General features: G+C 43.3%; 1 protein-coding gene and 1 non-coding gene across 2 annotated transcripts in view; both read right to left on the reverse strand.

Annotated features, from left to right (window-relative positions):
- CNTNAP2 (contactin associated protein 2) overlaps positions 1-12,948 on the reverse strand; it is a 2,020,907-nt gene that overhangs the window by 1,498,862 nt on the left and 509,097 nt on the right. The gene's annotated exons all lie outside the window — the stretch shown is intronic.
- LOC126082307 (U6 spliceosomal RNA) lies at positions 8,616-8,722 on the reverse strand. Its single transcript, XR_007518544.1, has one exon. It is a non-coding gene; the product is annotated as a U6 spliceosomal RNA (small nuclear RNA).

Consider the following 12,948-nt stretch of genomic DNA (forward strand, 5'->3'; position numbering starts at 1 on the left):
TCTGCATGAACATGGACTTTCCAGAAGCATCTGATCAAGGTACAATGTTAACTTTGTTTTATGTTATTAACAAAACACCACTATAACTGCTATGTGAAGGATAAATTATAGTGGAGGAATCAGAGGGGAGTAGAGAAGCTGCTGTTGTTGTTAGGTGCCCTCAAGTTGGTTCTGACTCATAGCAACCCTGTGTACAACAATCAAACACTGCCGGGTCTTGTGCCGTCCTCACAATCATTGCTATTCCTTGAGCCCGTTGTTGCAGCCACTGTGTCAATCCATCTCACTAAGGGTCTTCTCCTTCACTGACCCTCTACCAAGCATGGTATCTTCTCCAGGGACTGGTCCCTCCTGATAACATGCCCAAGGTCTGTGAGACGAAGTCTTGCTATCCTTGCTTCTATGGAGCGTTCTGGCTGTACCTGCTCCACCGTGGTTCCCCCCCTCACAGCCACCAAGCAGTGGCTGCTAAATGCAGTTTGGCCCTATGAATTTGGTGCCAGAATCCCTAGCATGTGAGAAGCAGCATTTTGGTGCAAGCGCAGGACCTGAAGAACGGTGTCCTCAATCTGTCCTTGGACCTGAGCGTCACCGGAGAGGAAGATATTTTCCAGCACACCACTGGTGCGTGAACCCATCTGCAAATCAAAAGGCGCCTTCCTATGTAACAGGATTCAGCATACAGACCTCCAAATGTGGACATGGGAGGGCTAAGGGCAGAGAGTTCCGGGCACTAAACCCAACCCAGATGCCACTGGAAACAAAAAGCCCCCTCAGAAGGGGAGCCTGTGGTCTTTCAGCTGCCAGGTCCCACCTTGCTTCTTGTTTGCACAAACAATAAACTGCAAGTTTCTGTTTCCCTCACGGCTAGTGGTGTGGTGTCCACCTTATTTCGATCGGCTAATAGGACAGAACAAGAACCCGCGTTCGGTTACACTTTCAAGAACATATTACGTGTGCATAAACAAGTTCATTGCACCACTTTTCCTAATCAACTAAAAACTGAGAACACCTACATTTTCATAAATAGGGGAAAGTGAGAGAACCTTTAACAAAATCATCATATGCAATGCTTTGTAGCCAACAGAAATAATAACACATTATTTTCAAACTATTTATGAAAAGTAGCAGAATATGAAACTTATTAACATACATTGATTAGAAGTAGGCAAAGCCATGACTAATATGGCCCAGACTGGGTATAGAGCAAAATTTCCTATCTATACAAGTTACACTTACTGTTTTAAAATGTGCCTGACTTAATAATGTGAAACGGTTTATCACTGTTTTTATTTTACATCGATTAACTGTTGTTGTGTGCCACGGAGTTGATTCAGACTCACAGAGACCCTACAGGACAGAAGAGAACTGCCACATAGGGTTTCCTAGGCATTATCTTCTTGGGGGCAGACTGCCAGGTCTTTTCTCCCATAGAATAGCTGGTGGGGTCTGGTGGGCTCAAACTGCACACTTTTTGGTTAGCAGCTGAGCAGCTGTGCCACCGCCACCAGGGCTACTATCAATTAACTAGTGATGTTAAACATTTTCCATGTGTTTCTTTCCTCCCTTCCTTCCCTCCCTCCCTCCCTCCCTCCTTCCTTCCTTCCTTCCTTCCCTCCCTCCCTCCCTCCTTCCTTCCTTCCCTCCCTCCCTCCCTCCCTCCTTCCCTCCTGCTTTCCTTCCTTCTTTCTTTTTTATCTAATTAAAAAAAGAAAAATCTAATTAGGAAACTACCAAATGAACAATCTCCTTATAGCCTTTGCCCATTCATTTATTTGTATCTTAATGTTTTTCTTGCCAAATTGTGTGAGCGAAATAACAGGAAATGCTGATCTTTATTAATATCTCCAAAAACAAAAGTACTAATTTATATGTAAATAAATAAAATACTAGTAATAAAATTACATTAAATGACCAGATACAGTAATAGACTATGTGTCATCTCTACCGAAATTCCCTCCTCACACATATTAAAAACAAAGCTTTGGGGAGTTTAGGTGCCTCTGTGTTAGCACTGAAGGAGCCCTGGTGGCACTGTGGTTAAAGCACTCAACTGCTAATCTACAGGTCGGGGGTTCGACCATGGGCTCTGTGGGAGACAGATGCTACGGCCTGCTTCTGTAGAGATTTACCGCCTTGGAAACCCCCCATGTGGTCGTTATGACTTGGAATCGACTGGACGGCAGTGGGTTTGGTTTTGGTTTGTGACAGTACTGAACTGACCTCTCATGAGCTCAATTCTGAAGCCAACACTTCCTTTCTCCAAGCGAAATTTACTTTTTATAAGGAGACTTTTAAAACAAAAGAGTCTTAAAAACTGCAAACACTTGGAGGACATCAGTCTTAAATTGTTTTCAAATGTAGTATTGTTTAATGGAAAAACAGAAAAATACGTGAGCCGCATACTTTGGTGAGCACAGTACTTTAGCTTTCTTAGGAAACTGAAAGTTAAGGAATTCTATGAACTCTTTGATAGGGAAATCAAATCCCTTTAAAAATTAATGAAGTGCCACTACTTTAACGCTGAAACAAAGGCAGAAAGCACCATGGTCCGTTAGCGACACTGTCTGCTGGTGTTATTTGAATTTGGGGCTAAAGATGACTCACTCTCACCATTCCTGAGCAAAGAACTCTCCAGGTCAACCTAACTATGAAGTCTGTCTGGTGCAAAAACTAGTGAGGGTCTTGAAAGATAATAAAGAATATGAGAAAAAATGAGAAACAGGATATCGTAAACCACAGAGGAAAACTTTTAAAAACACAGCTATACTTTAAGCAATTACTAATGGTCATTTCACTCCCCTTTTTTCCCTAAATTTTCAGGACTTTTTTGAACAGCAAAGTCACTCAGAATAAGATCTTACTTCTTGAATCATTATGCTATATTCTTCATTTGTGTATTACCTAGTTGGCTTATTACACCTGATTTGAATGTTTAATCTTTAAATTTTGGTGGTTGGCCCTGTGTGCCCAGCGTTTTTGCCTTTCCGTTCTATCCCGCCCTGTTGTTGGAGACCCCGTCTTAGCTTGGTCCCCTTCTGCTACAACAACTTCATTTCTGTCTGTTAGCTTTGCTTCCTCCTCTTCTCCTCTCAATGTTGATGTTTTCCAAGTTTTTTTTTCTATAGACTTCAAATAATAATAATTTAAAAAACAACAATTTAGGTTATGGAATAGTTTGTGCGTGGTGCAAATGGTTAAGTGCTAGACTACTAACCTAGAGGTGGGCTGTTCAAATCCACCCAGAGGAGCCTCAGAGGAAAGGCCTGGTTACCTACTTCTGAAAAATCAGCTGTTGAAAACCCTGTGGACCCCAGTTCTACTCTGACACACACGGGGTGCCCGGAGTTGGAATCAACTTGCTGACAACCACCAGCACCAACAGGATTTGCTGAGTATGCCCTGTCTGCGGGTGGTTTGCCCAGTGACCTTCTGGACAACCGCAGGAGAGGACAGCTGGTTACAGTCAGAGACCCAAGCATGGAGAGGCTGAGTACACTGCCCGGTCACACAGGAGGGAGTGGTCCGACCCAGTCTGAGCCACCACGCTCTCTCCAAGTGGACAGCTACCAGCCCCTACCCAGCATGCTACTCTTCGCTTCAAAACCAAACCAAAGCCAAACGGACGTGTTTACAGCTACCAGCTGCTGACACTTTCCTCAGGATAATATCACTAGCGGTATTCTCCCCGCCTGGGGAGTTTAGATGCCACTTCTAATGGCATGACAGACATTTCACTCAGTAAGCCGCGTACTCAAACCCGTAATCATCTTCCTCCCTGGTTCTGCTAAGGCCGCCCATTCCCTGAATTACTCAGACTTAATTGCTGGTTAATAAGTCTTGGTGGCGCAGTGGTTAAGTAGCTGGCTTTGGGGTCCTGCCTAGCTAATCCCTTCATTTATAGCTGGGTGTGTTCAGGGAAGAGGTTTTCCCTGGTAAAGGGAAAAAGACTGGATAATAAGATAAAGAATAGGAATGAGGGTTCCTTCAGAAAAACTAACACTGTTAGAAATGAGCAGGAACAGGTTGGTAAGGAGCAGAAACCTCCCATCCTCGGCTCCGGGAAGCACTGCTGAAGTCCAGACTGATATAAATGTCTTGGTTAAAATATATTCCAGCCACACTTTACAGTTCCGTTTACTTTCTTTACAGCACTCTTGATCAATGTATAGGATCTTGTTATATTACAGGAAATATAAATTACAAATGTCTATAGAAGAATTGTTTGAAACATATACTGCTACTGTCTTTGGGGTTTAATTTCGTGTATTGTAAAGAGATGAAAATAAACCCCTAAGGCAGAAACACGATTGTATGCTTCAATGAATAAATTATATTAGGGAGTGTACTTGAGAGATGGCAAGAAACATGAGACAGTCAGCTTATGCAATAAAATCGGTCTCCAGTGGAAAGTAACAAACTTTGCAGGCTGCAGTAACAACAGCAAATCAGCAACATTGCTATTTTCCAAGGCATTTCTTGTTATTTCTCCACATGTCAAAACAAAGTCAGAACGTGGGTTTCTGGTGGCCCACCACACCAAGGTCACCTCCGAATGCAATATGCCAGAGCAAAGAGTGTAGGTCTTCACGTCCAAGGGGTTCTTGGTTATGTCATTGGGGGAATGTCAATACTTCGACGCTAGAATAGGGTCTCCCAACCTCAGGAAGAACATACATCACAAAACACCTCCTTAAGCAGCAGCTGTTAAATTGGAATTTGATAAATAAAAGGGAGAAAAGAAGAGTGGAAGAGAGAGGCAAAGACTGTTGTTGAGCTTTCAAGTCTATTCCGACTCAGGGCGACCCCATGTGACAGAGTAGAACTGCCCCATAGGATTTTCTAGGCTGTAATCTTTACGGAAGCAGATCTCCAGGTCTTTTCTCCCAAGGAGCCACTGGGTGGATTTGAATCACTGACCTTTTGGTTAGAAGCCAAGAACTTAACCACTGCGCTGCCGGGACTCCTTAAAGATTGCCCAAACCCACTGCCGACAAGTTGATTTCAACTCATAGTGACCCTTAAGACAGAGTAGAACTGCCCCATAGGGTTTCTAAGGCTGTAAATCTTTACTAAAACAGACTACCATATATTTCTCCCATGGAGCAGCTGATGGGTTCAAACCACCGACCATTCAGTTAGCAGTCAATTGCTTAACCATTGACCCACCAGGGCTGCTTAAAGATTACAGCCTAGAAAACCCTATGGTGGAGTTCTACTCTATCACACGGGGTTGCTATGAGTTGAAATCAACTCAACAGCATTGAACAACAACTATAGGAACAATTTTCCCAAATACCCTCATCCCCCCAAAAGGGGGAGAATTCCATATGGAAAGTTTCTTACTGCATTATAGAAAACGACAAATGGAATCCATCCAAATTCTAACAATAGGGTATTGATTTAAGAAATAACCATCTTATATAAAAAAAAAATGTAAAACTATGGGGTAATACTTATCAAACTGCAAGTGAGGAAATGACATTACAAATGAATATGTACAGTTTTATTATAGGGTTCTAATTTTGTACATAAAGAAGTAGAAAATATGCGGGAAAATATTGGCAGTAGTTAATCCCAGATGGTAGGATGATGGCTCCCCTGTGCACCTGTCAGTTTGTCTTATTGGCTCCAGGAATTGACAGAATACCAACTGAGATGTTTGAGCAAACAGATGCAGAGCTGGAAGTGCTCACTTGTCCATGCCAAGAAATTTGGAAGACAGCTACCTGGCCAACTGACTGGAAGAGATCCATATTAGTGCCTATTCTCAAGAAAGGTGATCCAACTGAATGCAGAAATTATCGCACAACTTCATTAATAATATCACAGAAAAGTAAAATTTTGCTAAAGCTCATTCAGAAGCAGCTACAGAATTATATGGACAGGGAACTGCCAAAACTTCAAGGTGGATTCAGAAGAGGACACGGAACCAGGGATATCACTGCTGATGTCAGATGGATCCTGGCTGAAAGCAGAGAGCACCAGAAGGATGTTTACCTGTGTTTTATTGATTATGCAAAGGCATTCGACTGTGTGGATCATACCAAATTATGGATAACACTGTGAAGAATAGAATTCCAGGACACTTAACTGTGCTCATGGGGAACCTGTACAGAGATCAAGAGGTAGTTGTTCAGACGGAACAAGGGGATACTGTGTGGTTTAAGGTCAGGAAAGGTGTGCATCAGGGTGGTATTCTTTCATCACACTTATTCAATCTGTATGCTGCGCAAATAATCTGAGAAGCTGGATTACATGAAGAAAAACAGGACAGGAGGAAAACTTGTTAACAACCTGTGTTGTGCAGATGACACAACCTTGCTTGCTGAAAGTGAAGAGGTCTTGAAGCACTTGCTGATGAAAATCAAAGACCACAACCTTCAGTATGGATTACACCTCAACATAAAGAAAATAAAATTCCTCACAAGTGGACCAATAAGCAACATCATGATAAAAGGAGAAAAGATTGAAGTGGTCAAGGATTTCATTTTACTTGCATCCTCAATCAACATCCATGGAAGCAGCAGTCAAGAAATCAAAACACGCATTGCATTGGGCAAATCTGCTGTAAAAGACCTCTTTAAAGTGTTAAAAGCAAAGATGTCACCTTGAAGACTAAGGTGAGCCTGATCCAACCCACGGTATTTTCAATCGTCTCATATGCATGCGAAAGCTGGACATGAATAAGGAAGACTGAAGAAGAAGAACTGACGCCTTTGAATTGTGGTGTTGGTGAAGAATATTGAATATGCCATGGACTGCCAGAAGAACGAACAAATACGTCTTGGAAGAAGTACAGCCAGCATGCTCCTTTGAGGCAAGGATGGCGAGACTAAGTCTGACAAACTTTGGACATCTGCTTACAACTTGAGGAAGTTCATTCATTCATTCATCCACGTATTCATTCAGTGAGCACTTCTATGATATCTACCAAGTACAAGCATTATTCCGATATTATCTAATTCAAGTTCAGACAAGTGTATGCAGAGAGCACTGTCATGACGTCCACGGTAGTGAGGAACCCTGAAGCACAAAGAGATGGAGTCACTTGCTCAGGGCCACACTCCCAGCATGGGCCGGAACTGGGATGTGAACCCAGGCTCTGATTGGAATCTAAGTCTCAAGCATTGCACCCTGCTGCCTGTTTTGCATGGGCCAGATGAAGTGCCCATTTTAAGGGATACTAACGTTGAGACGTATTTGTAGTGGCTAGAATTGCAACTCAGGCAAGATAAAATGTGAGAACCAGGTCCCCTCCCAGGCTGTGGTTCATCTCTGTGGCTCCATAAAAAGGCTGTTGCCTTTGAGTCAATTCCAACTCATAGCAACCCTATAGGCCAGAGTAGAACTGCTCCACAGGATTTTCAAGGAGCAGCAGTGGATCCGAACTGTCGACCTTTTGGTTAGCAGCTGTAGCTCTTAAAATCTGATAAATCGGCAGATGAAGGGGAAAACCCAGAGCAAGTCGGGGGCTGTTACCTCTCCACCAGCCAGGGCAAGACAGAACCCAAATTCCACGAAGACTTCCTACTTATTGCCCACCCGGCAGTCACACAGGCTACCCCATGGTATGGCTAGTGTGGGTATATGATTAGTACTCTATTGATGGCCCCAAACTCCTGACAGCCTGCATACAGACAGGGAGCAGCAGGGCGCTGAGAAGGCCTCTAATTGAAGATGGCAGGCAACTAACGGAGGTCGACCCGTTAGTGTCCACTGTGGCTGAATTCCCGACTTATCAGAGCCGAAAATACAAAAACATGCAGCCTTAATTACTCTGGCCAGCTATGCTTTTTTTTTTTTAACTTGACTTCTGCTGTTTATCATTCTCCTTTTCGAACACTGCAAACACGGCGGCTTGGTTAGTCTGTGTTAGTAACGGGTTAATACAACGTGGCAAACACAACCTGATGGCTTCCATGCCAGGAGTCTGCCTCCATGACCGCCTTCTTTCTCCAGGGAGAGCAGCCCTGCTTGTTTTGAAAATCTATTTTACAGGTGGGGGAGTGGGGGGCTGTTGCAGTCATAATATGCTTCCCTCCTGACCCAGGGACCAATCGCTGGGATAGATGTATAGAGTGCTACATGTGGCCAGGGCGACTGATTCACCGTGCACCTCCATCTTCCTCCCACCCTCCCTCTTTCCTTCCCTCCCTCCTTTCCTCCCCTCCCTCCTTTCCTCCCTCCCTCCTTCCTTCTTGCTCTCTCTCTACCCTCCCTCCCTCCCTCTCTCCCCCCTTCCTTCCTTCCCTCCTTGGCTCCCTTCCTTTGTTCTTTCTCCCATTCTGCTACTTATTTCTAATAAACAACCCTCTACTTCTTGGGATTTAACTGTGAATTTTATACAGCCCTCCTCTGTACCAGATGCATTATTATGCCCTTTAAGTCTACAAGGGCTGTTTCTCCAGACCCCTCTAACCTGAGGGTTTCTGACTGGGGGATGCTGTACCAGGACATGGGGGTCAGGCTTGAGGGCTCACGGGAGTGCTCGTGGGTCTCTTGATCTCTCTGATGCTGACAACTGGCTTGTATCTTCTTCTTCTTTTTTTTTTTTTTATTATGCTTTAGGTGAAGGTTTATAGAGCAAATCGGTTTCTCATTAAACAATACACAAAAACATGGAATGCCTCAGGACTTTAGATGTCATCCTTGTGCAGGGGCCATGCTAATCTTGTCTGTATCATTCCAAGTTTAGTATATATGCTGCTGAAGGGAGCAATGACTAGTATCTTTCTTGTCCCCTCCTGTGGGACTCAAAGCACCAGGACCCCTTCCTTTACTTTACAGCGAGGGGCCAGAAGAGATCCTCTCCCCAACCCACAGGCTGCATCTTCTCGCCCATGACTATCCAAGATACCACTTTTCACCTCTTGTTGGAGTCCTAGGCTTTCTATGGAACAAAGATATATGCTCCAGCAGGGGGCGACACTCACAGGATGGAAGACCCAAGAGAGAATTCTAAGTCAGAGAGGAAAGGGTGAAGACGGTGCCAATGGGGCCTCGGGATCTGAAAGGAAGCTCCTCGAGACCCTGTTGGGTACCATGGAGGGTGGGTTATAGGATGGGTGGGAGAGGAAATACTTGGTTACTTTATGGATACTTGAGACAAGATGAATGTTGGTTCCATTTCTTGTTAATCAAACCACTTTCTACATGATGTATTTAGTCTAGTTAGAAGCAATGTTTAAGAGACCTTTCCATAAGGCTTAGCATGGGACATTCGCGGTTCAGTGGTAGAATTCCCTGGTAGAATTCCCGCCTTTCATGCAGGAGACCTGGGTTCGATTCCTGGCCGATGTACCTCACCCACAGCCACACCCATCTGTCAGCGGAGGCTTGTATATTGCTTGGATGGTGACAGGTTTCAGCAGAGCTTCCAGACTAAGAGGGACTAGGAAGAAAGGTCTCACTATGTACTTCCAAAAATCAGCCAATGAAAATCTTATGCACTGTAACAGTCCAACCCACAGTTCATGGCGATGGCACAGGTCTGGGCAGTATTTGGCCCACTGTCCACAGGGTCACCATGAGTTGGGGCTGACTGGGCAGCAACTAACAACAATAACAACTTCCATAAGGCTTATTTTCCCGGGTACCTAATGAAAGATCAATGTCAAGTGAAGTTTCTTGTGTATGTAATTATTTTTATGTTTACTTATATCTAACCTCATACAACAAAGGATTTGATATAGGGTCTCTATGAGTCGTAATCGACTTGACTGCAACAGGATTGGTTTTTGGGTTTTAACATATAATTATAGCATTTTTATATTTTTTGCCTTATTATATTTGGCCATTCAAAAAGGGGAAAAAATGTATTTACCTCTCCTTCTTTGTTAGTTAAAAGTCCCTGCAAGCCAAGGGCTATATCTCACTCATCTTCCTGTCCTCTGGGCACCAACCTCTGTCTAGTTGAAAGAACCCCATAAATATTCATAGACTTGAAATGATCCAGGATCCTGGAGACAGAATACATTTTCCCCTACAAATTGAATGTGATGAAGCAAAAATGTGGTCAGAGAGGCCAGGGGTGAAGAGGGTATTTCCTTACAAATAAAGCATCTAAAAATTTAGAACTTGGTTGTTTAAAGACTTGGCGATTTTCTCCCATAAAGATTACAGCCATACAGCAGGAAAAAAAAAAAAAACAACTTATGGGGCAGTTCTAGTCTGTCACATGAGGTCACTACAAGTCGGAATGGACTCCACAGCAACAGGCTTGGTTTGGGGAAGTTTTTACTTCCTGTAACAGTCACAGGAGAGCTACATCTCTTCTAGATGGCGGGGGTGTCTTACTTCTTACCCCTCCCTTCCTGCGTCATTTCTCTGAGTCTGCACACGCTCGCACTGAAGACACGGGCAGACGGTGGGCGCTACTTCTAATGGACTCACCTCAGGCAAAACTGAGCAATGCTCGAATCCAGAGGCAGACTTTTTATCTGTAAATTGAAAACCCGCTTTCACACCTTAGCTGGGAGGAATTAAATCCCCACCACTTATCATTCCAGAAATGAGGCACCTTTGTAATCACAGGGAGCTCTGCCGGGTGGCAGGGAAGCCAGATGAAGGGACTCAGACGCCTTCAATTGCATTCCTGCCTTATTTGAAAACATACAGCCCCCACAAAGCTTTGTGAGACTTTCCTCAGAGCATACATCCCACACCACGGAACGCTGCGTCGTGCATGCAGGGATGCTGTGTCTAAATAATTCACTGCCACTTTTACAATTCTTTTAATATTTCAGGAATATATCTTTAAAATTAGATGTATCTGTATTTCTAGGAACCATCACGACCCAGCTTCTGCGACACCATCCCTGGAATCAGCAGCTCTCCCTGTAGGCACAGGCCAACTTGGCTTTTGTTATCAGCTTTGTGTTTACTTAATTCAAATTTAGTCAGGGCTAACTACGTGTCATGGAGTCCCTGGAGGGTGCAAATGGTTAGCGCACTCAGTGGCTAACCAAAAGGCTGGAGGTTCAAGTCCACCCAGAGGTGCCTCAGAAGAAAAGCCTGGAGATCTACTTCTGAAAAACCAGCGATTGAAAACCCTGTGGAGGAAAGTTCTACTCTGATACACACAGGGTCGTCACGAGTCAGAGTCGACTCAGTGGCAGGTGGTGACGGCTCGGTTACTCCGCAGTACATTCAGCTCTGTGTGTGCACACTCAGATGGTCTGCATTTTAGAGCATAGCTTGGTGAATATATAAGGCATGACAATTGGTGTAGCAGAAACAAACAAAAGCACACACTATTTAATTCTTTACAACAGGTATTTTCAAAGACCAGAGACTTTTTTTCTTTTTTTTCCCTACTTTATGCATGTGGAAATGATGTTTGGAACAGTTTTTTTTTTTCTTTATTATTATTTTTTTCTGGATGAATAACTGATACAGGACATCATGCCATCAGAGTTTATTTTGACAGCTTTGGGGTGTTCCATGTTGCAGGTAGTGTCCCATGGAGGAAAAACACAAAGTGGGGCTGACCTCGTTTTTAACCCAGTACTCACGGCTGTGGCACCTCGGGAAAAAACCAGTGAACCTACTGACACATCCGTCTCCACCTCTGTAACAAGGTATCTACCCCATGACTATTAATACTTTAATCTCCATCTGGAGACCTAAATCGTGACCTGTGTCTACTGACACCATGCTATTTATGATACTGACACTTTTCAGCAGAGAAATAATTGAATGATTTTTATTTTTCATGAACTGCATTATCCCTACGAAGGAATGCATTCTCCTGTAATTATTAAATAATGTCTTCCTGTCACCTTCTAATCACCAATCCCTCAAACTTCGTAAGAATCATGCATTTGCAGGGATTTAGACACACTTTCTTTACTGTAATACCAAACATGAGTGCACATGTAATGTCCGGATATGTGAATGTAACATGATCTCTGCATAGAGCAGGGCTTGGCTGCACCTGAAGTCCAGGTCCATTCTGGGAAGATTAAACACCCGAAACAGCACTGTTATGGACTGAATTGTGTCCCCCGAAAATGTGTGTCACCTTGGCTAGACCATGATTTCCTGTACTGTGTAATTGTCCATCTGATATGATTATCCTATGTGTTGTAAATCCTATCTCTATGACCTTAATGAGGCAGGATTAGAGGCAGTTATGTTAATGATGCAGGACTCATTCTACAAGATCAGGTTGTATCTTAAGTCCATCTCTTTTGAGATATAAAAGAGAGAAGCAGCAGAGAGACAGGGGTGGGGAGGGCGGGGGGTGGGGGGGGAACCTTATGTCACTAAGAATGAAGAACCAGGAGAGGAACGCGTCCTGTGCTGAGAAGCTCCTAGTCCAGGGGAAGGTTGAGGACAAGGACCTTCCTCCAGAGCCGACAGACAGAGAAAGCCTTTCCCTGGAGCTGGCACCCTGAATTTGGACTTCTAGCCTCCTAGACTGTGAGAGAATAAATTTCTCTTTGTTAAAGCCATCCACTTGTGGTATTTCTGTCATAGTGGAACTAGATGACTAAGACAAGCCCTGAGCCTCAGGCATTTAGTCCATTCTTCACCGTTCTTTTTTTTTTTTTTTTTTAGTGTTTGTTAGATTCTTTCTATTTTTAATGTACACAGTCCTGCAATGAATTATCCACAAAGCTTTTTTTAATATTTAAAATTAATTTCTTAACATACAGGATCAACAGTGGCTTTTAGGATAGATCTTGATACATATTGTCAAAGTACTTTGCAATGTATACTTGCTACATGTTGTCAAAGTACTTTGCAATGTACTTTGCAGATTTTATAGCAAAAAATGCCCGGAGACAAATTATGAGTCTCTGCCTTGATCACGCCTTGAACAACTGATACGGAATGTAATAGAAGTTATCTGACATTACTGAGAAATTAGGTTTTTTGCGTATGTACGTTTTAGATAACTGAAGCTTATTATTATTATTTTTTTTATAACTTTTATTAAGC

The sequence above is a fragment of the Elephas maximus genome, chromosome 8, assembly GCF_024166365.1.
Source record: "Elephas maximus indicus isolate mEleMax1 chromosome 8, mEleMax1 primary haplotype, whole genome shotgun sequence".
Lineage (NCBI taxonomy): Eukaryota > Metazoa > Chordata > Mammalia > Proboscidea > Elephantidae > Elephas > Elephas maximus.